Below are 23,516 nucleotides of genomic sequence, written 5' to 3'. Positions count from 1 at the left end.
TCATGCAGGGCCTTATAGCTGGTCCTAATTCTATTTAATTCTATTTAAATTCCTCCTCCCAACCTTAGCTTTGGGAATCTACCCAAATGTAATGACTGCAACAGTGAAACACATAGAACATAGTACAGTTGTGTACACTTGCCATAAATGTAGATGTTCGAGTGTATTCACTGTTGCAGTCCTGGTTACCCTCCCTCCAGCCCCCTTTTCTTACTTTGGCTATACTTCTACTCTCACTTACTATGCTCTAAAAGCTTTTTGGTGTATTTGCTTTTCTGTTGGAGGTATATCTTTGTATTTATAGATTTAATTCTTTCCCATTAGGGTGGCACCTGACATATGGGGCAAGAAAAACTGATGTAATGGCATCGGCTGCATGTTTTATACCCCTGACGACCTGACGTCGTGGAAGAAGGGACAGCAACCGACGCAGGACCCAAGGCTTTGTAAATCAGGCTGACTGAGGGCTACTGTAAGCAGATAACCCTAATGTAATGACTGCAACAGTGAATACACTCGAACATCTACATTTATGGTAAGTGTACACAACTGTACTTTCTCTCCTGTCTGATGAATCTGGGCATCTTCGGGCAATGTAGCAATTGCCTCATGTACACAGACAACCCTCTCCTCCTACCACCTAACACTGCAACCTGTGAGAGATGCACTTATCTAGCCAAACTGGAGGTAAATCTCTCTCTAACCAAGACTTAACTTGACAGTCAAGAGGAGAAGGTAAACACTTGCACCACACCACACTCATCACATAGTCCCACTAAACCTACACCGCCAAAAACTAAACATAGAAAGACAAAAACATTTGCGGAGGCTCTCAGTAATAATCTGCTCAAGCAACAGAGACCTCCAAAGCAGAAACACAAGCAACCCCCCCCCCCCAACACAACCCAAATGACACACAGCCCACAGACTCAGTATGCCACTCAACCACAGCCCATAAGGCAAAACAACATACCCAACACACTAGTCATAGGTGACTCTATAGTCAGGCACACTGATGTCCCACTCACCAGGCTAAACAAGGAGAAGGTTGCTGTCAGCTGCCTGTTGGGTGCCAGAATCTGCCACATAACCCATGCATTCAGGTTACTCCACAACAAGTACAAATATGACTCTGTCATTGTCCATGTTGGTGTGAATGACCTGAAACGTGCCTCCCTGGACTACTTGAAAAGAGACATGGAAGAGCTCTCCGATCTTGTAGCCCAGGCAGGTATGACCCTGTCCCTGAGTAGCATCCTGCCGTCGCCCAGAATGATACAGCAGTACAAGGACAAAATGATTGACTTCAACAATTGGCTAAGCTTCTGGTGTCATTCTAAGGGGATCCAGTATCTGTCTGCCTGGGACGACATGGTTGACAGACCACGATGCTTTGCCAGAGATGGCCTGCACCTGTCACCCCTGGGATTCCAGATACTGGCTAAGGCTCTTGCCACACCTAAAGTGCCTTTTTTAGGCAAGGTTCCAATGAAAAATTCACCACCGTAACAGGAACAGGCAAGCAAAAACTGAGGGTAGTGCTACGGAATGCTAGAAGTCTAAATCTCAAAATGCACTCCCTCATGGCATCGTTAAAATGGAGAGCATCGATGTCTGTGCAGTGACTGAGACCTGGTTCAAGGCTCCAGAGAGCACCCCTGCATTACCAGGCTATAACTCATACCATGCTTTTCAGCCACCTAACCTGGACTGGAACACCTAACACGGAGATGTGGCATATTCAGTAAGGATATCCATACATCCGAGCTAGTTGCTCAGCATAATGCATCCGAGGTTATCCAAGTGCAACTAACTCTGGGCAAAACTGCAATCCAAGTTGTAGCTTGCTACAGATCCCCCACCATGCCCCAGAATTCCCACTCCTCTTTTCTTGATATACTGGAAAATATTAGGGTTCAACCAAACACCCTAATAATGGGCGATTTCGACTACCCCACCATTAACTGGGAAAACTACTCGTGTACCAACTCCTTCGCTCAACGCTTTCTGGAATTCATAAATTCCAATGCCCTGGATCAACCTATCCACACCCCCATCAGGGGCAACAATATTCTAGACCTAGTCATTATCAACATGAGTATTCCACACCTGAAGTCAACTCCTCATTGGTCAGATCCGACCATAAGCTAATCACCCTAGATATCCACATCCCGCCCCCACCCCCCCATTAAGGAAACCATGGTAAAAAATTTCTCCAAAGCCAACTTCATGCTTCTTAAGACAGAAGTGGCAAACTTCATAACACCCATGCAGATGGACAGTACAGTTACAACTGCTGAATCCTACACAAATGCACTGTATAAGCACTTTCACGAGTGCATGGATCATGCCATCCCAAACAGAACCAAGATGCTATCATCCAAAAAAAAGGAAGCCAATCTGGTGATCCCCTGCCACAAAAGATCTCTACAACAGAAGGAAGAAACTGCTGCAAAAGAGAGTAAAATCCCATGAGTGGAAGAGCTCCATGGTCAGCCTCAGTAAGAAGCTGAGATCCCTTATAAGATCCTACAAAGCTAGCTACGAAAACAAAATTGCCACTGATTCTAGGGACAACCACAATGCATTCTATAGCTATGTCAAGAATCTCAATGGCAGCACCCATATCATGAAAATTACAGAACCAACTGATATTGCCAACATCCTGGCAGATAGGTTCATTGCTAACTTTACCCCCCTATCACCCCCTAAATGGCCCATATCTATACAGGAAGAATGCAGAGACTCTGTAATCACAACTGTGCAGGTAAAAGCTGCACTCTCTAAAGCCAAAAACATAGCATCAATGGGACCGGACAACATCCCAGGCTGTGTTTTACACGAACTTCAGAACGAACTGGCTCCCCACCTAAGCACTATGTTCAATCATAGCCTCACATCAGGCTTTGTGCCCACTGAATGGCGCACAGCAATAGTCATCACACTTCACAAAGGGGGAGCCACCACTGATCCCGGTAACTACCACCCTATTAGCCCGACGTGCCTGGTCTGTAACGGCATGAAACGTATCATCATGGAACTCATAAACAAAGACACTGGTAACCTGCAAACTCTGGACCCCACCCAGTTCGGGTTTGTGAAAGGCAGATCATGCTGTCTGAACCTGATCAACTTCTTTGAGGCAGTCACCAAAGCTGTAGATGAGGGTAAGGTGATTCACACAGCCTATCTTGACCTCGCCAAGGCTCTCAACACCATCCCCCATTCTGGAATTATAGTTAAACTGACTAAACTAGGTATAAATCCCTATGTCACAAGATGGGTTGCCAACTGGCTCACTGACAGAACCCACACTGTAAAAGTTGCAGACTCCAAATCTGACTTTAAACCACTGACTAGTGGAGTACCACAGGGTTCAGTCCTTGGACCTCTCATGTTTGGTATCTACTTCTCTGAAGTACAGGCTAACACAGAAGGCCTTTGGCTAACGAAGTTCGCAGATCACTGCAAACTAGGAGCCATAGTCGATTCCCCAAATGATGTGGACATCCTACAGAAGGGCCTCACTGAGTCAGATGCCCGGTGTCAGAGCCATGGCCTCAAGCTCAATGCCAAAAAGTGCATTGTCACCCCCTTTGGTAAAAACTCCATACCCATGAACTACCACATAGGCGGCAGTCTACTTAATGCCGAGTGTGTGATAAGACACCTTGGGACCCAGGTGGACAGTAGTCTCTCCTTTGATAATCACATTCCCACAGTAGTCAGGAAATCCTTCTACGTGGCACACCTCAACACAAAAGGGTTTTCATCCGGGCTAAAAAGAAATCATTGTTCCCCTCTACTCGACACTCATTAGATCCATTATAGAGTACAACGCCACTTTTGGAATGTACCTCACAAGACATCTACAGCAGCTGGAAAGGCCACAGAAGTACCTCACAAAGTGGATTACTGGCTTCAAACAGATGCCCTACACTGACCATCTCAAAAAACTCCAGCTTTACTCCATAGCATATCGCCTACTCCAAGGTGATCTCTGCCTAACATATAAAGCTATGTCAAACCTAGAGCTGTTAGACATGCTACAACTAAAGACATCCCAATCCCTACAAGCTACATGCTCTAGGGACCTAAACCTTGTCACCACAATAAGCAAGATATGCCGGATGGATAAATTCCTGTCCCAGCGACTTCCCATACTCTGGAACAAGCTACCCATCTATGTCAAGCAAAGTTCCTCATTAGCACTTTTCAATAAAAATCTTGATGAGTGGATGGGAAGTAGGAAATGCACCCCAGGGATCACTTCTGTGGCTCTCCTCGACAGGGGCACAGGAAATTAACTTTCTTGGGTGGCGTAAGCCAGGGAGCCTTGTTGGCTAGGCTTATTTAGGCCCTTGGGCCAATAGCCTAGTACTTACCTATGAGCCTATGTTTTTTTTTTTTTTTCCTGTGCCATACTTCTTTGGTATCCACATTCCGTAGTCTGTTCCCTGTCCTGAAAGCATTATAGCTTCTTCCCTGCGGACACTTTAAAAACACACATACATCTAACATCAGGTGCACTCCGAGATGGTTCTTCTGTTGGATTCTCTTCTAGTTTATCCCCCCCCCCCCCAAAAAAAAAAACTCCCATTTCAGGAGTTTGTCCTCCCTATACTCGTGTATGCTGTGATATTGTGCACCACATGTCTTCCAGTTCTTCTCCACCTCTTGCGTAGTATATATATTAAAATTAATACCTAGAAGCATTTCATCAAACTTTTCTGCAGATTACTGCCAACGATTTATGGTGGCATTGCCTGTATTGCCTCAAGGAGAAACAACATAAAGCAGTACTGTAAATGGCAGTTGTTCAACCATACCATCTGCCTTTTATTCCTGTAAGTAGATTTTATGAATGTCCATGTGACAGACAAATGATGAGCCAGTACTCATACAAGTATCGTCTTCAGCTCTCTGGGAAAGGAGCATGATGTGTGACACACCATCATATATACCAGATGTTCATCCCATCCAGTCACAGACATTACTGGGAGTAACACATTATCTACCTTACTGCAATCTCATGTGCAACCTCTGGTCAATCCCAGAACACTGTCAAAAAACACTGAAAAAGGGATAGTATACCTTAGTTAAGTACTTTGAAGCCAATTCATTTCATTAATGGCCCTCTGGCCCCTTCCACTGTTGAGCTTTTCCCTTATTCTCCACTTTGTTGAAAGTTAAGAAAAGGAGATCCCACCAGTTGACATCACTGAGGTTGTGTACCACAGAGTAGGTCCTGCTGATTTGGTAGGAGCATGCTGGCATCTGGCCTGATGCTGAGGAGCAGTTTTTGAATTCATCTATCTGCAGGTTGGGGTGCTCAAGATTGAGGGCTTTCTTCCTTAGAGTTGTCTCCTTATTGTTGTAAGGTTTGATGTCCTGGCTGGAGGTATCCACTAAGTTTCCCCTCATTGAGACTGTTGATTTAATGCATAGACTGCAAACAGGTGTTTGAGGTATGGTGGCACCTGGAATAACTGATGCAGAATTAACATTAGGGAACATGGACTGGTGCCAGCACCACACTCACTGCAGACCTCTTGACTTTGTATGCCACCCTTGGCAATTACACTTCCATGTGCTTGATCTGATCTCCTTAGCCCCTGGCATGCACTCATCAGAGATGCTTGACCTCTAACAAGTTTGTCACTAGTGCTGATGGGGACACCCTTACATTCAAGATTATGTGAGGAGTTTTTGTTCCTGCAGGCCATTACCTCTGAGATGGATAAGGATGGTGACTTCTCACCCCACCCCTTACTAGCTTGCTTTGCCAAAAAAATTAAGATTTGAGAAGTTCTGCTGTTTACTGGCTTATGCCCCTTTTCCTTTTCAGTAGAAATTGTAGGAGGAGGAAGACAATCCATTTGTCAGCCTTCCATGGAACTTGGTAGTCAGAAATTCCAAATTTATAGCGTAGAAACACCCAGCTTGCCCCTTTAGCCCCTGGGGAGACAGATGTTTTCTAAAAGCACTCAGCTGACCATACCAAGGCTTTAATCTGGCATCCATTATTTGTTTTATTTATTTATTTATTTTTGCCTTCCTATATGAAAGGTTTCCAAGAAGGTGTTAGACATGATGGGCACTTTTTGATGCATCATTGTCTGGGAATCCACATCAGTTTCCTTCTAGTCACTCAGGTATCACTTCCACTACACGTTACTAAATGGCATTTTCTGTGGGCACAGAATGTTCACCAAGACGGTCTTTCTAGTGGCTGAACCTTTGCATAAGAAGGTTTTTCCATATTTTCACCTACAAGGATGACCATCTTTTGGTGGCCCATCAAAAATCTTCTTAGTAGCAATCCCTGTGATGACCGTAAACTGGCAGAAATCACCTTTGATCTCATCTTAGAGGATTGCCTTTACTGGTGTGAAACTGAATGCTATTCAGTCCGGATTACTTCTGTCCTCAGAAAGGGCCCAGGAGGCCATGAATTTTATGTCCTAGCTGAGGCTGCAGCTGACGTTCCAAGCTCAAACCACCTTTTACCTTCCAGGCTTGATGGCTGATGTAATCTTCCTGGTGCCATTTGAAAACGGGTGTAGGTGTTACATGAAATTTGAGATGTCAGTCATAACAGACCTTTCACATGCTTACAGATTTGTTGTTAGATGCCCTTTTCTGGGCTTTGGAATGGTGAACATTTCCTTCCAGTCTCCAAGAGGGGCCCTCATTCTTGTAGGCAAACCTATTGCAGGCTGTTATGAACACTTCACTCTATGAGTAGGGAGCTCATATTGTCTCCACCATTGTTAATGAGATGTAGTCTTTCCTGGAAAAGGAGGTCTCCAAATAATTCAGCTGGAACTATAGGCAGTCCTCCTAGCCTTATAGGCCTTGGTTTGAAAGCTGAATCTGAAGTCCACCTAATGTGGTCTCACAACCAATTTGTCATGTGATAATTAAGGAGGGAAGGGAGATTGTGGTTGTACCCCTTCTGCAGTGTGTTTATGCATACCTGTTAGCATGCCATAGTCAGTAGGCCACTCTGTCAACAGTTCACTTCTCCGTCAAAGTGAACATGCAGCTTGATTCCCCTGAGACTTCTCCATCCCTCTCCAAGATTTGCAAATTTAAAGACACAGCTGGCTTATTTTTTTCAAAAAGTGTTGCATTAAGTGATTGATTTAGCATGTTGGAGATTGCACTGACCTCCTTCCTGCTTTGTACTAGTCATGCTCTTTGTGGATGCATGTTTCTGTTCCATGTCATTTGAGATTGCAATTCTCTGTTGCGTGTCATTTGAGATTTTGGAAGAAAGCAGAATTATCACCTGTGGTGTATGGGAAGAGTATAGTTTCATGTGTTTAGTTCCCTAGTGATACCAGAAACTCTCCTGGTTCTAGCAAGAGAAAATACCTCTTCCCATGTTAGATAGCAGTAGATTCCAGCTCATGTCCTGGCTGCTGCCTTAGACCTACTGATACCAATGTGTACCTATTGTTACTGAGACTACCACAAAGTTTTTTGGCAGCCGGATGTCTCTGCCGTATGGAAGTGGTTCTCCATTTGGATGAAGCAGTATCTGATGTGACTGCATTAGGTCATCTTGCAAGTTTACCTGATCATTCTCAGGCATGTCTCATATAAGTAAAAGGAGTGATGCATCTCTGCTTAGTAAAATACCCCTTTTTCACAAGATTTGAACTTCATGATTGATGAGCTTGCTGAGTTCAATGGTGGTGAAGTTCATGTATACTAGAAAATGTTTTTTTGACGACCTCTTATGCCTACAGGATGTCTGAGTCATAATTTTTTAACAGGGTATTAAATTATCATGTATGTCTCTGTCACAGCGAACTGAACAAGAGGTTTATCCTTAGATGTTCTTCGTGTTTCACTGTTACAGTCATTACATTTGGGTAATCTGCTGACAGGTTGCCCTCAATCGGCCTGAATTCCAAAGTCTTGGGTCCTGCGTCGGTTGCGGTCTCCTCTTCCATGACGTCAGGTCATCAGGGGTATAAAACATGCAGCCAATGCCATTTTCTTTAGTCTTTCTTGCCGCTCGGTGCCCGAAGCAGACGTAGAAGCATTTCACAAGTGCCGGTCGGCCGACTACTGAAATATTCCAGTTTGAGTTTCAGAACCGAAGTCTTCACTAAAGCTAAGTACCCCGTTTGGGAAACTTTTTTATTGCACCTTACCAATGTCAGAAAAAGTTAATAATTGTATTACTTGTGGGAAGCAAATACCTCATAAGGATTTCCATTTATACTGTATTCCTTGCCTAGACCCTGATCACAACATGCCTGGTTGTCGGTTTTGTGCTAGATTTAACCAACGCACTATTAAGCGTCTGTATATTTTTGCCTCAAAGTATTTTGGAAACAGATTTAACTATCCAGAAATGTCAGATAGCAATCCGACTACCGGAGTACATTATAAATGCAAAGAAAAGGACAAAGAACGGCAGTTGAGATCCAAAACCAATGACGAAGCTTCTCCTAAGCCAGTCGCCGGTTTGCCGGTACTCAGAGAGGCGCTTTCGTAGCCCCTGATACCCACTACCTTTGAGTTGCAGGCCTCTACCGACCCCCATGTGGAGTCCGGCATGCCGCAAGATACTCAAGGTATTGGACCAACGGATGTATCTCCCTCGGATGGGTCCGGAGCCGCTGAGCAGGCACCGGCTTCTGAGGGTGTATTCAGACCTCAACATTTGTATATCAAACCGACGACAGCTGTAAAACAAAAGGCAAAAGCAACTTCTAAAACTAAAAAAACTGACGCATGAGCCACGTGCACAGGCCTCTTTGCCCAAAAAACAGGTGATCAAAATGGCAGACCTTATTACCTTGATTAGGGGTACCCAACCCCCTCCAGATAAGAGGCCTAGGCAAGACACTAATTATGAATCTTCAGATCAGGTTTCTATTTCTTCTGATTCCTCTTCTAATCAGGAATTATCTATACCTCTCTATGAGGATTCTGATGCAGAGGAGTCTATACCATCTGCATCTCCTCCTGAGGATTATTCATTTGGAGAAACCTTGCATACTTTGAGGGAGCATTTTCATTGGGAGAGTCAAGACTTCTCAGAATCAAAAAAAGAGGCTCAGGGATTTCCTCCTTCTCCCTCAGCACAGGCCTTAACCCATTCCCCCTGTTTTAGACATTGCGGATGATGTGTTTTCGGAGTCAAGCTTGACCCCTGACTCCTTACCTCTGGCTCCCAGTAAGCCTGACAGATATTACAGGGTCCCTGACTCACATCAATTTTTATTTAGAAACCCTGCTGCTGATCCTGAAACTATTTCACATGGTCCAAAGGGAGTTAAGGCCTTGACGGCAAAAAATCCTACCCCCCTCTGACAGAGATTCAAGGGCACTGGACAGATGGGGAAAAAAGGTTTATACATCTGCAACCTTGGCAATCAGGGCCTTAAATTGTCAATTTCATATGCTTAAGTACCAACAACATGTTATGGGATTGCTGAAACAGAAAATGATGTTGATTTCTGAATGTGCAGAAAACAAAGAATTGCAGGAATTATTGCATGCAGCTGAACAGGTTGGAAAGCATACTTTGCAATGTGGTTTTGACTCCTTAGAGGCCTCTTGCAGGGCCACAGTTACTGGATCTGTGATTAGGAGGCATGCCTGGCTAAAGGAACAAAATTTACCTGATCATGTTAAAGCTAAATTGCTGGATGCACCTTTACAGCATGATTCTTTGTTTGGTATTAAGGCAGAAGAGGTTTTAAAGAAAATGGAAGACAAAGCTAAGTCTATGCAAGACTTCTTACAAGTGCAGCCACCAAGATTGAGTAGAAACTGACCTACAAAAAATTGGTCCTTTCCTGTGTCAGACAGAGCTCAAAGGGGCAAATCCAGACACACCCTAAGGGTTCCAGATACCAGGCGCAAGACTCATACAGGTCAAAGCAATGGGGCGCTTCTACCTCTAAATCTGGAGGAGATAAAGCGCAAACCTACAGAAAACAATCCCAATGACTTCCCTCTGCCTACACCAAGCACTTATCTTTTGGCAGCACCCATAGGGGGACAATTAGCACTTTTTGCTCAAAATTGGCAGTTAATAACCCGGGACAAGTGGGTACTAAACATAGTATCACAGGGATACAGATTCCATTTCCACACACTGCCAATGGCAAATGGTTGGCCAGATCTGCCAAAAAAATCAATAGGCAGAGGCACAGAAACCGGATACGCCCCTCGTGGATATGGGGGCCATTCAGCCAGTACCAGAACAGGAAAAAGGACAAGGTTTTTACTCAAGACTGTTCTTGGTACCCAGAAAGGACAAGGCCTGGCAGCCAATACTGGATTTATCGATTTTGAACACATACCTGGACATTACAAAATTCAAAATGCTAACTTTGCAGCAGCTTCTGCCCATGCTGGGCAAGAATGCATGGCTGGTGACATTAGACCTAAAAGAGGCATACCTGCATGTCCCAATAAGATAATTGTGCAGAAGATACCGCAGATTCAAGGCTGGCTTAATGCATTACCAATTCTCTGCACTGCCCTTTGGCTTAACTACTGTGCCCAGGGTCTTTACAAAGTGCCTGGCACCAGTAATTGCATTTTGCAGACAAAGAAGTGTACAAATGTATCCTTACTTGGATGACTGTCTCATTCAAGCAGAGAACAAGGACATTTTTCTTCGATACCTGGCGTTTGTAAAAAGGCTTCTAACATGCCTAGGGTACACAATAAATGAAAATAAATCAGAACTGGTACCCTCTCAACAGATAACATTCCTGGCTGCAAGCTTGAATACAACTGACCAGATGGGGCTTACCTCATGCCAGACAAGCAAAGGCAACTGACTACTTACTTCAAACTGATGGCAACAAAAAACAGTTATCTGCAAGGCAAATTCTGCAGGCTCTGGGCTTCATGGCATCCTGTAGCCTACTGATTCCATATGCAAGACTGCATATGAGGAAACTACAGTGGTACCTAAAAAGTTTATGGAGTCAACATTCTCACAGTCTGGAAGCAATGATTCCTCTCATTCCCTGCCTACAACAGGAGTTTCTATGGTGGGCAAAGGCATGTCACCAAAATATGGGACGGGACTTCACTCTACCCCCTGCCAGCCAAACCTTAGCAACAGACGCATCAGATTATGCCTGGGGGGCCCACATGGCAGGAAGATGCATTCAGGGCATATGGACTCCAAAACAAATGCATCTACATATCAACCAGAAAGAGATACTAGCTGTTCAAAATGCCCTAACAGCCTTCAAGGGCTTACTTCATCCAGGACAACTACTGATAAAGACAGACAACACCATGGTCTTGTGGTATATAAACAAGCAAGGGGGCACACACTCATACCCCCTTTGCAGATTAACCATGGCACTGTGGGACACAGCTTTGACCTACCAAATACATCTTCAAGCTCAATTCCTGCCAGGAAAGCAAAATATTCTGGCAGACGATTTAAGCAGAAACTTAAGGGATCCTCACGAGTAGAAACTAAATCCACAAGTCTTCAGCATGATAACAGAGAAATGGGGGACCCCAGACATAGATCTAGTTGCCTCCCCTCAAAATTATCAATTGAAAAGATTCTGCACAAGGACTTATCACAGACAAGCATGGAAAGTGGACGCCCTGTCCTTCAGTTGGAAAAACCTATCAGTTTACACCTTTCCTCCTCTGCCTCTTCTCCCCAAGGTCCTCCTAAAAGTCAGATAAGAGAAGCCAAAGATACTAATTGCCCCGGACTGGCCCCGCCAATACTGGTACCCAGTCCTAAGGAACTTGTCCCAATACCCAGCTTGGACCTTACCTCAAAGACCTCAACTACTGTCCCAGCAAAACAGTCAGATCCTGCACAATCAACTACAGACGCTGAACCTGGCAGCATGGCTGATCATGTAGTTATACAAACACCTCTCAGTAAAGCTGTGATGTATGTCATTTTGGAAGTCAGAAGGCCTAGTACTAGAAAATCTTATGCTGACAAATGGAAGAGATTCTGTGCTTGGAATCAAGCACAAGGAACTGAAACAGCAGAACCAAATATTCCTCAGATATTACAATACTTAACTGAGATGCTTGACAAAGGCCTGTCTTTCTCATCAATTAAAATCCATGCCTCTGCCGTTTCGGCTCATTACAATACAGAGCCACCAGTCTTTTCTCATCCTTTACTAAAGCAGCATGTTAGAGGAGCCAAAAATGTAAGGCCTCCTAGAAGATCACCATTACCTGCATGGGGCCTCAATTATGTGTTGGAAAAGCTCACCCTGCCTCCATTTGAACCAGCTGCTACCGCTGATATAAAGTTCTTATCATGGAAAACAGCTCTGCTACTAGCAATTACTTCAGCAAGAAGAGTTTCAGAGCTACAGGCCCTCATGGCTGTAGAGCCTTTTATCATATTTTACCCAGACAGGGTGTCTCTGAGGACAAATCCTACATTCATGCCTAAGGTGGTTTCCAGTGTGGCTCTTAACCAAACAATTCATCTGCCAACTTTTTATCCAAATCCGCAGAACAAGGGGGAGAGAATTCTGCATTCCTTGGACGTACACAGACAGCTAAGATTCTACTTGAGCAGAACTAAAGCTCTAAGAAAAACTGAGCAATTACTAGTGACATATGCTGCAGGTTCGGAAGAAAGACTCTTTCAAAGCAGACAGTTTCAAAGTGGATAAGCCACTGCGTCCGTTTCTGCTACTTACACCATGGTAAACCTGTGCCCAAGGGCATTAGGTCTCATTCCACCAGAGCTGCAGCTACTTCAGCAGCCTTTCTCAGAGGAGTACCAACCAAAGACATTCTAGAGGCTGCTACTTGGAGTTCTGTTCACACCTTTACAAAGCGTTATCATTTGCCTCTCTACTCTTAAGTCCAGGGCAGGCTTTGCCACTGCAGTTCTGCAGGGCCTTATAGCCACACCTAATGCTGTTTAGCTCCAACCTCCAAACCATAGCTTTGGGATTCTATCCAAATGTAATGACTGCAACAATGAAACACGAAGAACATAGTACAGTTGTGTACACTTACCATAAATGTAGATATTAGAGTGTATTCTCTGTTGCAGTCCGGGTTACCCACCCACCATCCCCCTGTCATTCTGGAGTTTATCTTTCCTTCTCTATCTTCTACAACCTATGTGGTGTATTTGCTTGTAGATGAAGGTAAAGTTTATATTGATGCATGTGTGTGTGTATATATATATATATATATATATATATATATATATATATATATATATATATAGTTTTGTTACCTTTTTGGGGGCACCTGACATCGGGGGCAAGAAAAACTAAAGAAAATGGCGTCGGCTGCATGTTTTATACCCCTGACGACCTGACGTCATGGAAGAGGAGACAGCAACCAACGCAGGACCCAAGACTTTGGAATTCAGGCCGACAGAGGGATCCTGCCAGCAGATTACCCAAATGTAATGACTGCAACAGTGAATACACTCGAACATCTACATTTATGGTAAGTGTACACGACTGTACTTTTTCTCCATGCCCATGGGAACCTTTTCAGCAAGGTTGGGTATGTACAGAATGGATTTTCACTTCTTTTCTTGTGAGATTTAGCAGTTCGCATTTAATTGAAAGATTTAATCAGCATCCGAAAAAAAACAGCATACTTTTTTTAATGAATGTTTTTCCCCCCTATTTATCAACAACATGGGAAGTTGTTTTCATAGTGCCGTGCAACACTGAGCCCAGCATATGTCAGGCAGTAATTGTTTACAGTAGTAAAGTTGCTGGCAGTAGAAATGTGTGGGATGGTTTGGATGCTGTGAATGCAAAATTGTTCAGTTTTGCTGATGAACATTTAAGAAGCTAGAGTTGTTAATTGAATTCTTTCAGGTTATTATATAGTTGCTTTCTTTTTATGTATCCTGATGGACATTGATTGGTTTAGTTTTCAATGTTTTCAGGTTTGCATTAAATATGTGTCTAATCCATGATACCTAAGAGCTATTCCTGCAGTGCCACAGCTGTTGAGTGCAGCGTTCATGGTAGTGGTGTTTCTGTTGGTGTTCTTTGCTAGGAACAATACATGCAGTATCTCTTTATTTCCAGCTTGATTTTCTTTTCAGCAGCATTTACTGCAGAGTGGTAAAGTTCACCTGAACATTATAATGGATGATGAGCACTGCTCCAAAACCCCTAAGTGCATCCCACTGCACCTTCCAGTTTAAGCTATGCACAGTCACACAGTCCCTTATCATAACCCTCTCCACCAGTTAGAACAGGGACTTGCTTCTTAGGAAGTCAGGGAACCTTTTCGGCTAGGCTTATATAGGCCCCAGGGCCGATAGCCTAGTACCTACCTGTGAACTTGTGAACCTGTGGCATAGGCTATGTTATATGTATATAAATGACACTAAACCACAGCAATACAATCTCAGTTGCAAACATTGTACATTCCAAACTGTGCCGACACAACTGTAGCTGCAAATAGTGTACATCACTTTTAACATATCCAGTCATTGTTATTTAACCAGTACATAGCTCATTCAAATCCTGCCTTCTTTGAAACCCTGTTCATTCTCTGCATGTATTGATCCCACAGTTCCCATTGTTTCCTATGTAATTTGCTCCTACCATTTTCTAAAGATCCCAGTTCTAGTTGTTTTAACTCTGTTACTACCTTCACTACTTCTAGTAAGGTTGGTTTAGACTTTGATTTCCATTTTCTAGTAATTGTTTTGGCAGCCATCATAATTAGACTCAGCAAGGCCTTACTATGGCTAGGCAATTCCGAGTTTGTATCATAGGTCAAAAAATCATTTCCATAATCACTCCTCCTTTCTCATCCAGCATCTCCGACAGAACAGTCTACAGGGAATCTTTAAAGTCTACCAGCCCATTACACTCCAGAAAATATGTTCCCAGTTACCTCTCTCTGCCCCATCACACTTCCAACATTTGCTGTCTACTCGAGGAAAAATTCTTTGAAGTCTGCTTGGGGTATAAAAATACCTATGCAAGCACTTCCAAGATTTTGTTGCATATTTGGGAGACATACATATATCTTCCATTGTTTCTGTGTGAATTGCTCATCTAATCTCTCTCTTCCCAGTCCTTCCTAACCTCCTCTGATTCTTATAGTTGTCATGCAACATTTTATATGTTCTACTACTTATTCCTTTCTTAATGGTAACTTCTGTTGTAGATTCTACTAAAAACTCTGCCAGTACAGTCTTTCGTTTAGGTTTAGGACCCCCCCCCCCCATTTATTTCTGTTTGCTTGCACACTGATATCAATCCTTGATATGGAAAGCAGTATTTAGTCTGTAGTGCAAATAAGTTCTTGGCATATTCCCATTCTGTTACCTTTCCCTTTCTGTTTATTTGCTCCCAGTACCTTGGTCCTTTTGCCAGTTTTCTCCAGTGTATTCCTGCCCCTTCTTGCCTATTGTCTATATCCCTAATTGCAGTCGTCCCTATCAACAGAATCTGCTTTTTCCATTCCAGTGTTCCTTAGTTCTTAGAAGACCTTTTACTACTTTATGAATATAATGTCCACTATGATTATTGTTGTCCTCCTTAAAGGTCTGCATCCAAAATCCCAGTCTCTCCCTGTTACTTAAGCCACCCCCCTTCCCCCGCTTTGAATAATAGTTTTCTGCTTGTGCTATGTATAGGAGCCTTAACTGTGTTGCTCTGAAGTTCCGCTTCAACTCGGGTAATCCTAATCTGCTCTGTTTTATTGGATGAATAAGCTTATCCCACTTGACTCTTGCTGTCTTTCCCTCTCAGTTTAAATCCTTCAGCTCTTTATTAATTACTGTCCACAACTTCTCTGGTTGATAATATGCCTGACCTGTGTATAAGACTAGTCTGACTCAAATGTCATATTTAGGGAGTCATAGCTGGTTTCTCACAGACTGTATTTCCCTTCAGATCAATCCACTTGTCCTGTCGAAAGTGGTTTCTGAATTGACCCAAAATCTGTTTATTGTTTTGCTTGTTTTAGTAGTGGGGAAGAGACCAGAGGAGAGCTGTTCATAAGTCCTGAGCTTGTACACTCAGCTGAGTTTGACCTGAAGTGGGGTACATAATTTTAGGAAGACTGAGCAGCATTTTTTTCTTTTTGTTACAGGAAAGGAAGGGCTGCAATTACCAGTCATCACCCTTCAAAGTGGATGCCCAATCACAGTATTTTTTGCCATCAAGCGGCTTTCCACACATTGGAAATGCTATTGTCAGAAGTAATTCCAGTAGTTGCAATGGTTCTTCAAGTATATCATCTCCAATGAATAATTCTTTGCTGCAGATTCTTGTTCCACAGTCCACATATTTATTTCTTCTCTGCATGCATTTTTACTTCAGCCACTTGGTCCTTGGTTCCTGCATTTCTCAGGCATTGCTTTTTTTAACATCTTTATTAAATTGTCATATTCTGATTTGTAAGATAAGCACATGTAAACTACTAGGAAAGAAAAGAAACTGTGATAAGTTTCCATTGTTATCCTGTAATTTACATGTTGTTTTTTTTAATCTCATCTCTCTTCTTAAACATTATTCTGGTTATATTCTAACAAATTCCATTTATGTCTATAATCATTGGTCCGCTCCTTCCTTTTTCCTACACATATGTGCACTTATTTTATCTCTTTTGCAATATTCCATACAGGAATTACAGCTGATTTAGATATTGATTTCCATTTTCTAGTTATTGCTTCTTTAGTAGCCAGTAATGCTTACTTAGGTTTTGCTATGTCTAGGCAATTCGGATCTTAAATCCCAGCTCAAAGGAATCATTTCTTTAGTTACACCCATTTGATGTCCTTCTACTCCTGTGTTGCAGTATTCTTGTTGTGGGATTTCCCGCCTCAGGCGACCCGTACATCTGCTCCTATACAAAAGCTTCAGCTTGGCTGTTGCAGCTGCGTGGGACGTCACACGTAGGGCCATAAACCAGGGGTCTTAAATGTGATGTCTGCACGCACAGACCTCAGAACTTGAAAGCCCAGCAGAAGGAGTTGAAGGCCTGGCAGGAGGAGATGCCAGTGATGTCAGGCATACGGCCATGGAGCCCTTATGTGGTTTTCATAGGTCCCAGGGTAGGGTGTAGGACACCAGGGGCCTAAGGATCTGCTGGACTCCGTAAGAGAAGGATAAGGGGGGTTTTGGTGGGTGGGGAGGAATACTGCAATATGGAAGAGGACATCTATGGTTATAGTAAGATTTTACACAACTTTGCGGTATTATTGTTGTGGGAGAGTACCACAGCTTAGTTGGAAGGAAGGGAGGCGGATGAAAAGGCTGATTCTACAAGGCCCTGTAAGATTGCCCTGGCAAATCCTGCCCGTGCTCTGGAGACATGGTCTAACTTGTAGTGTTTGGTGAAAGTGTGAATGGTGGACCATGTGGCTGCTTCCATAATGGAAGCAGTGTCCATGCCTTTGTGAAAGGCTTTGGAGGCTGCCATTGCCCTGGTGGAATGAGCTTTTACCCCCAATGGGTGTTTTTTGCCATGGTGTGAGTAACAGAGGCAAATGGCTTTCCTGATTCAACAGGCGATGGTTTGTTTGGAGACTGCCTTGCCCAGGGCCTTGTGGTGGAAGGAAACAAAGAATTGATTGGATTTTATAATGGATTTTGTTTTGTCCAGGTAAAATCTTAACTGTCTGTGTACATCCAGGGATTGAAATATCCTCTCCCCTTCATTGGTACTGCAACATGGAAGAGAAGGACGTCTATGGTTATGATAAGATTTTACACTATTCTTTTCACTTTTATATTTCTGTTACAGTACTCTGTAGGGAGTCAAATCTTCTAACCTGTTATATTCACAGAAAACATGTTCTTAATTAAAATTTTCTTCCTCATCACATTATTTTTTTCATAAATCTACTTGGGTATGAAATACCTTTGCAAGCACTTCCTTGCAAAATCCTAAACCTTCTGAACATTCTTGCATTCTTGGGAGTCTCTCGCATTTTTTTCCGTTGTTCTTTTATAAATTGCATTTTTTATTCCTTTTTCCCAATATTTTCTAACATTGATTCTTTCTTGTAGTTATTAAGCAATTTTTATACACTTTACTAATTATCCATTTTATAACATCTGTTCTAGACTCAACAAAAATAAAACTACCAGAAAGAGTCTTTTCCTTAGCACTTCTTTGTCCCTATACTCTTATTATTAGTCTCTGGTAGGGATGGCAGACTCTAACCTGCAGTCCAAATTTTGCTTAGCCTCTTCCTATTTTACCTTTCTATTCTGATATCTCGGTTGCTTTGCTAATTTCTTTTCAAGTCAACTCCAGCTGCTCTTTGACTATTTGTATACCCCTACTACCAGACATACCTATTGGTAAAATCGACTTTCTCCATTTCTGCTCTGTCTTAATTCGACTGCTGTTTTATAAATATAATGTGTTATATAATTCTTATTTTCCTTAAGTACTTGCTTCCAGAACTTCCGTCCTATTTCAGCATTACAGTTAATTAATTCATTCATTCATTCATTCTTTACCATTGTGATTTTTAATCTGCTTGAGTGATATGTATGAGCCTTAACTGCATAGATGTTCTTCGTTTTTCACTGTTGCAGTCATCACATTTGGGTTATCTGCCTGCAGGTAGCCCTCAGCCGGCCTGAATACCAGAGTCTTGGGAGTTCTGCGTCAGATGATGTCACTTCTTCCATGACGTCAGGTCGTCAGGGGTATAAAACATGCAGCTGAAGCCATTACATCAGTCTTTCTTGCCATTCGGTGCCTGAAGCAGAAGCAGTTCGCAAGTGCCTTTCGGCAGACTCCTGATATTTCCGTTTTCGATTTTCAGACCTGAAGTCTTCTAAAAGATAAGTACCTCATTGGGGATCCTTTTTTTTTTGCTCTAACCGATGTCAGAAAAAATTAATAATTGTCTTGCCTGTGGAAAGCAAATACCTCATAGAGATTTTCATTCTTACTGCATCACCTGTTTAGGCCCAGACCATGACGTACCTCGCTGTCAGTTTTGTGCCTTGTTCAACGCCTGAACTATCCGTCGCCGGGCAATTTTTGTAGCTAAATACTTTCGCTCTCGATCTCCGTACTCTGAAATGGCATCGGTAAGCCATCCGACTACCGATCTTCCGAAAAAACGTTAATGATAAAGACAGAGACAAACTGCATAGGTCCAAAACTGCTGAAGACGCTACCGTTAAGCAAGTCGCCAGTTCGCCGGTACTCAGTGAGGCGCTTTCGCAGCCCCTGATACCCGCTTCTACAGATTCGCAGGCCTCTACTCAGACCCATTCGGAGTCCGGTATGCTGCGAGATGCTTCTTCGACTATGGAACCTGCGGATGTCTCTACCTTGGATGAGTCCGGAGCCGCTGTGCAGGCACTGGCTTCTGAGGGTGTATTCAAGCCTACTGATTTTCATATTAAACCGACAACTTTGTTTCAAGCCAAAAATACTGAATTTCTCAGGCCTAAAGTTCGCACTACGCCTAGGAAACTGATGACCAAAGCACATTCTCAGGCCCACAGGCCTCAAACAAATGATTAGAATGGCTGAAGACCTTATTACCTTAATTAGGGGAAGCCAGCCTTCCCCCTCAGAGAGACCTAGAACTGATTTTCCTTCTGATTCTTCTGATCAGGAATCTGATATCTCTGTTCCTTTTGACTACCAGGATGTACCCTTATCTATCTATGAGGATCCTGATGCAGAGGATTCCATTCCCTCTGCTTCCCCTCCAGAAGATTTTTATTTTGTTGAAACCCTGCATACACTTAGGGAGCATTTATGATGGGAAAGCCAGGACTACTCTCAGTCCAAAAAGAGACTCAGGAAATTTTTAAACCTGTCTCAGCACAGGCCTCTAGCTATCCCTCCTGTTCTGGAGATTGTAGATGATGTTTTCTTGGAATCCAGCCTTACCCCAGATACTTTGCCTCCAACTCCCAGGAAACCTGACAGGTACTATGGGGTACCTGACTCTCACAAATTCCTTTTCAAGAATCCTACTGCGGATCCAGAGACCATTTCCCAAGGACCAAAAGGCATTAAGGCTACTACTGCCAAGAATCCTACCCCTTCTAACAGGGATTCTAGGGCTGTAGACAGATTGGGTAAGAAGGTATACACCTCTGCTACTCTGGCCATTAGGGCTTTAAATTGCCAGTTTCATATGTTAAAGTATCAGCAGCATATTATGGGGCTAATTAAACAGAAAAGGATGATTCCTGATTGTGCAGAACACAAAGATTTACAAGAGTTAATGCATTCTGCTGACCAAGTTGGTAAACATACTGTGCAGTGTGGTTTTGATGCTTTAGAAGCGTCTTGTAGGGCTGCTGTCACTGGGTCTGTTCTTAGAAGGCATGCTTGGCTTAAGGAACAAAACTTGCCAGATCATGTCAAAGCAAAATTACTGAATGCACCCTTAAACCAAGAGCGCCTATTTGGCAATAAAGCAGAAGAAGTTCTCAAAAGGATGGAGGAGAAAGCTAAATCTATGCAAACTGTTAAAGATTTCTTACAAGTACAACCACCTCGATTCAGTAGGCATTGGCCTTCTAAGAACTGGTCCTTTCCAGTCCCTTACAGGCCTTCTCAGTCCAAACCCAGGGGCAGCAGACCCCCAAGACTTCAGTCTCAGGTTATGCACAGATCTAAGCAGAGGGGTGCTCCCACATCCAAAACAAGGAGTAGTAAGCCTCCCCCTATGGTAAACTTGCACAATGACTTATCCTTAACTGCCCCAAGCCTTGCTCAAGTACTTGCATCTTTAGGAGGAAAACTCGCCCTGCATGCAAAAAAGTGGAAATACATTACCCAAGACAAATGGGTTTTAAACATTGTTTCCCTAGGGTACAGATTCCACTTCCACTCACTCCCAACCCTAAGTGGATGGCCAGACCTCCCCCCAAACCAGTGGGCGGAGGCCCAAAAGCAAGTACTTTCTCTCCTCAGCATCAAGGCTATTCAACCTGTCCCAGCAGAACAAAGGGGACAAGGCTTTTATTCAAGACTGCTCCTGGTTCCCAGAAAAGAAAACTCCTGGCATCCTATCCTGGATGTATCTATTCTCAACACCTTTCATGTGGTTCCAAAATTCAGAATGCTAACTCCAACAGCTGCTTCCAGTGCTAGCCAAGGATGCCTGGCTGGCAAACCTAGACTTAAAAGAAGCTTATACCTGCACATCCCCATAAGGGAATCTTGCAGGAAATACCTTCACTTCAGGGCAGGCTCTATGCACTATCAGTTCTCTGCACTTTCCTTTGGCTTATCTACTGCGCCCGCCCAGGGTATTCACAAAGTGCCTTGCTCCAGCCATTGCTTTTTGCAGGCAGAGAATTATTCAGATTTACCCATACTTGGACGATTGCCTGATTCAGGCGGAAAGATAGGACTTGCTACTAGAGTACCTGGCATTTGTAAAGAGACTTCTAACTTCACTGGGGTACACCATCAACGAAGAGAAATCACACCTAGTACCCTGCCAACAGATTGTATTCCTGGGAGCAAGCTTGAGCACGACTTCCCAGATGGCATTCTTCACTCCAGAGAAACAAATTTATGAGACAACTTACTTCATCCTACTGGCCACAAAAACCCAGCTATCTGCAAGGAAAATACTGCAAGCTCTGGGATTCATGGCCTCTTGCATTCTGTTAATTCCATATGCAAGACTGCATATGAGGAAACTTCAGTGCTATCTAAAAAGTCTATGGTGTCAACATTCTCAGGACCCGGAAACAATAATTCCTATCATTCCATGTCTAAGGGCAGAGTTCCTTTGGTGGGCAGAGGCCTGCAACCACAATAAGGGACTCTTTCACTCTACCCCCTGCCGCCCAAACCCTAACAACAGATGCTTTAGACTATGCATGGGGGGCTCATATGGCAGGGCATTGCATTCAGGGCAAATGGAACCCAAAGCAGATGCACCTGCATATCATTCAAAAAGAAATGTTAGCTGTACAGAATGCTCTGACAGCCTTAAAGGCCTTATTCTTCCAGGACAACTATTGGAAAAGACAGAACACCACAGTTATGTGGTACATAAACAAGCGGGGGGGGGGAACACATTCCTACCCCCTCTGCGGACTAGCCATGGCTCTGTGGAACACAGCCTTGAGCAACCAAGTGCACCTACAAGCTCAGTTCCTGCCAGGCAAACTAAATCCACTGGCAGACGACTTAAGCAGGAATCTCATGGACCCACACGAATGGAAACTGGAACCCAAAATATTCAAGCTCTTGGGGAACAGATGGGGGACACCAGAGGTGGACCTGTTTGCTCCCCCTCAGAACTATCAGTTGAACAAATACTGCACCAGAAATCCCCACAGCCAAGCTTGGAAGGTGGATGCCCTGTCCTTTGCCTGGGAAAGTATCTCAGTCTATGCCTTTCCCCCTCTGCCTCTTCTCTCAAATGTTCTATTAAAGATCAAACAGGACAAGCCAAGGACAATCCTGATTGCACCAGACAGGCCACGCCAGCACTGGTATCCTCTTTTGTGCAGTCTGACAGTGCTACAACCATGGCACCTGCCTCAGACCCCTTCCCTGCTGTCCCAGCAGGGGCCGTCTGCACCCTCAGCTTCAGACCCTGAACCTTGCAGCCTGGCTAATCCCCTGAACTCACCTCTAGCAACCCTCAGTAAGCAGGTACTGGATGTCATTCTTGAGGCAAGGAGGCCTAGTACTAGAAAATCCTATTCAGAAAAGTGGAAAAGATACTGTTCCTGCAGTCAGTTAAGATTCATGCTGCTGCCATCTCAGCTCATTATAATACTGAGCTTCTTCTCTCATCCTCTGGTAAAACAGTTCCTTAGAGGTGCCAAAAATTTAAGACCCCCCCCCCCCCCCCAAGGAGAGCTCCCACTCCAGCCTGGGACATTAACTTTGTATTGGAAAAACTTACACTTCTCCTTTTGAACCGGCTGCTACAGCAGAGTTGAAATTCCTCTCATGGAAAACAGCTTTACTTCTAGCCATCACTTCAGCAAGAAGTGTGTCTGAACTGCAGGCCCTTATGGCAGTGGAACCCTTCATTATCTTCCATGCAGACAGTCTTTTATGTCCAAGGTGGTGTCTTTAAACCAGTCCATTCATTTGCCTACTTTTTTCCCTAATCCTCATAATAAAGGGGAAGGATACTGCATTCTCTAGACGTGCACAGACAGCTTAGATTCTATTTGGACAGGACTAAGCCTATCAGAAAATCTGACCAGCTGCTAGTCAGCTTTGCTGCGGGGGCAGAGTGGAAGGCCATTTCAAAGCAAACCATATCTAAATAGCTAGCACACTGCATCCATTTCTGCTACAAGCACCATGGAAAACCTACCCCATAGGAGATAAGAACACATTCCACTAGGGCTACATCTACCTCTACTGCATTTCTCAGAGGAGTCCCTACCAGGGTCATCCTGAAAGCTGTGACCTGGAGCTCTGTACACACTTTCACCAAGCGTTACTTGCATATCTTTTCTAAATCCAGAGCTGGATTTGCCACAGCAGTCTTACAGGGCCTGATTGCCAGGCCTAATGCTTCTTAATCTACCTCCACCCTTCCTTAGCTT

At 43.6% G+C, this 23,516-nt stretch overlaps 1 protein-coding gene across 1 annotated transcript in view; it reads left to right on the top strand.

The window, feature by feature from the left end:
- The window catches only part of MIB1 (MIB E3 ubiquitin protein ligase 1), a 1,882,202-nt gene that overhangs the window by 1,409,814 nt on the left and 448,872 nt on the right, over positions 1–23,516 (top strand). The window lies entirely within an intron of this gene.

Source organism: Protopterus annectens, chromosome 3.part0 (assembly GCF_019279795.1).
Source record: "Protopterus annectens isolate FY-2018-M chromosome 3.part0, PAN1.0, whole genome shotgun sequence".
In the NCBI taxonomy this organism is placed as follows: Eukaryota; Metazoa; Chordata; order Ceratodontiformes; family Protopteridae; genus Protopterus; species Protopterus annectens.
Note: the sequence above shows the minus strand (reverse complement) of the source record. Positions and strands in the feature narration are given on the sequence as shown.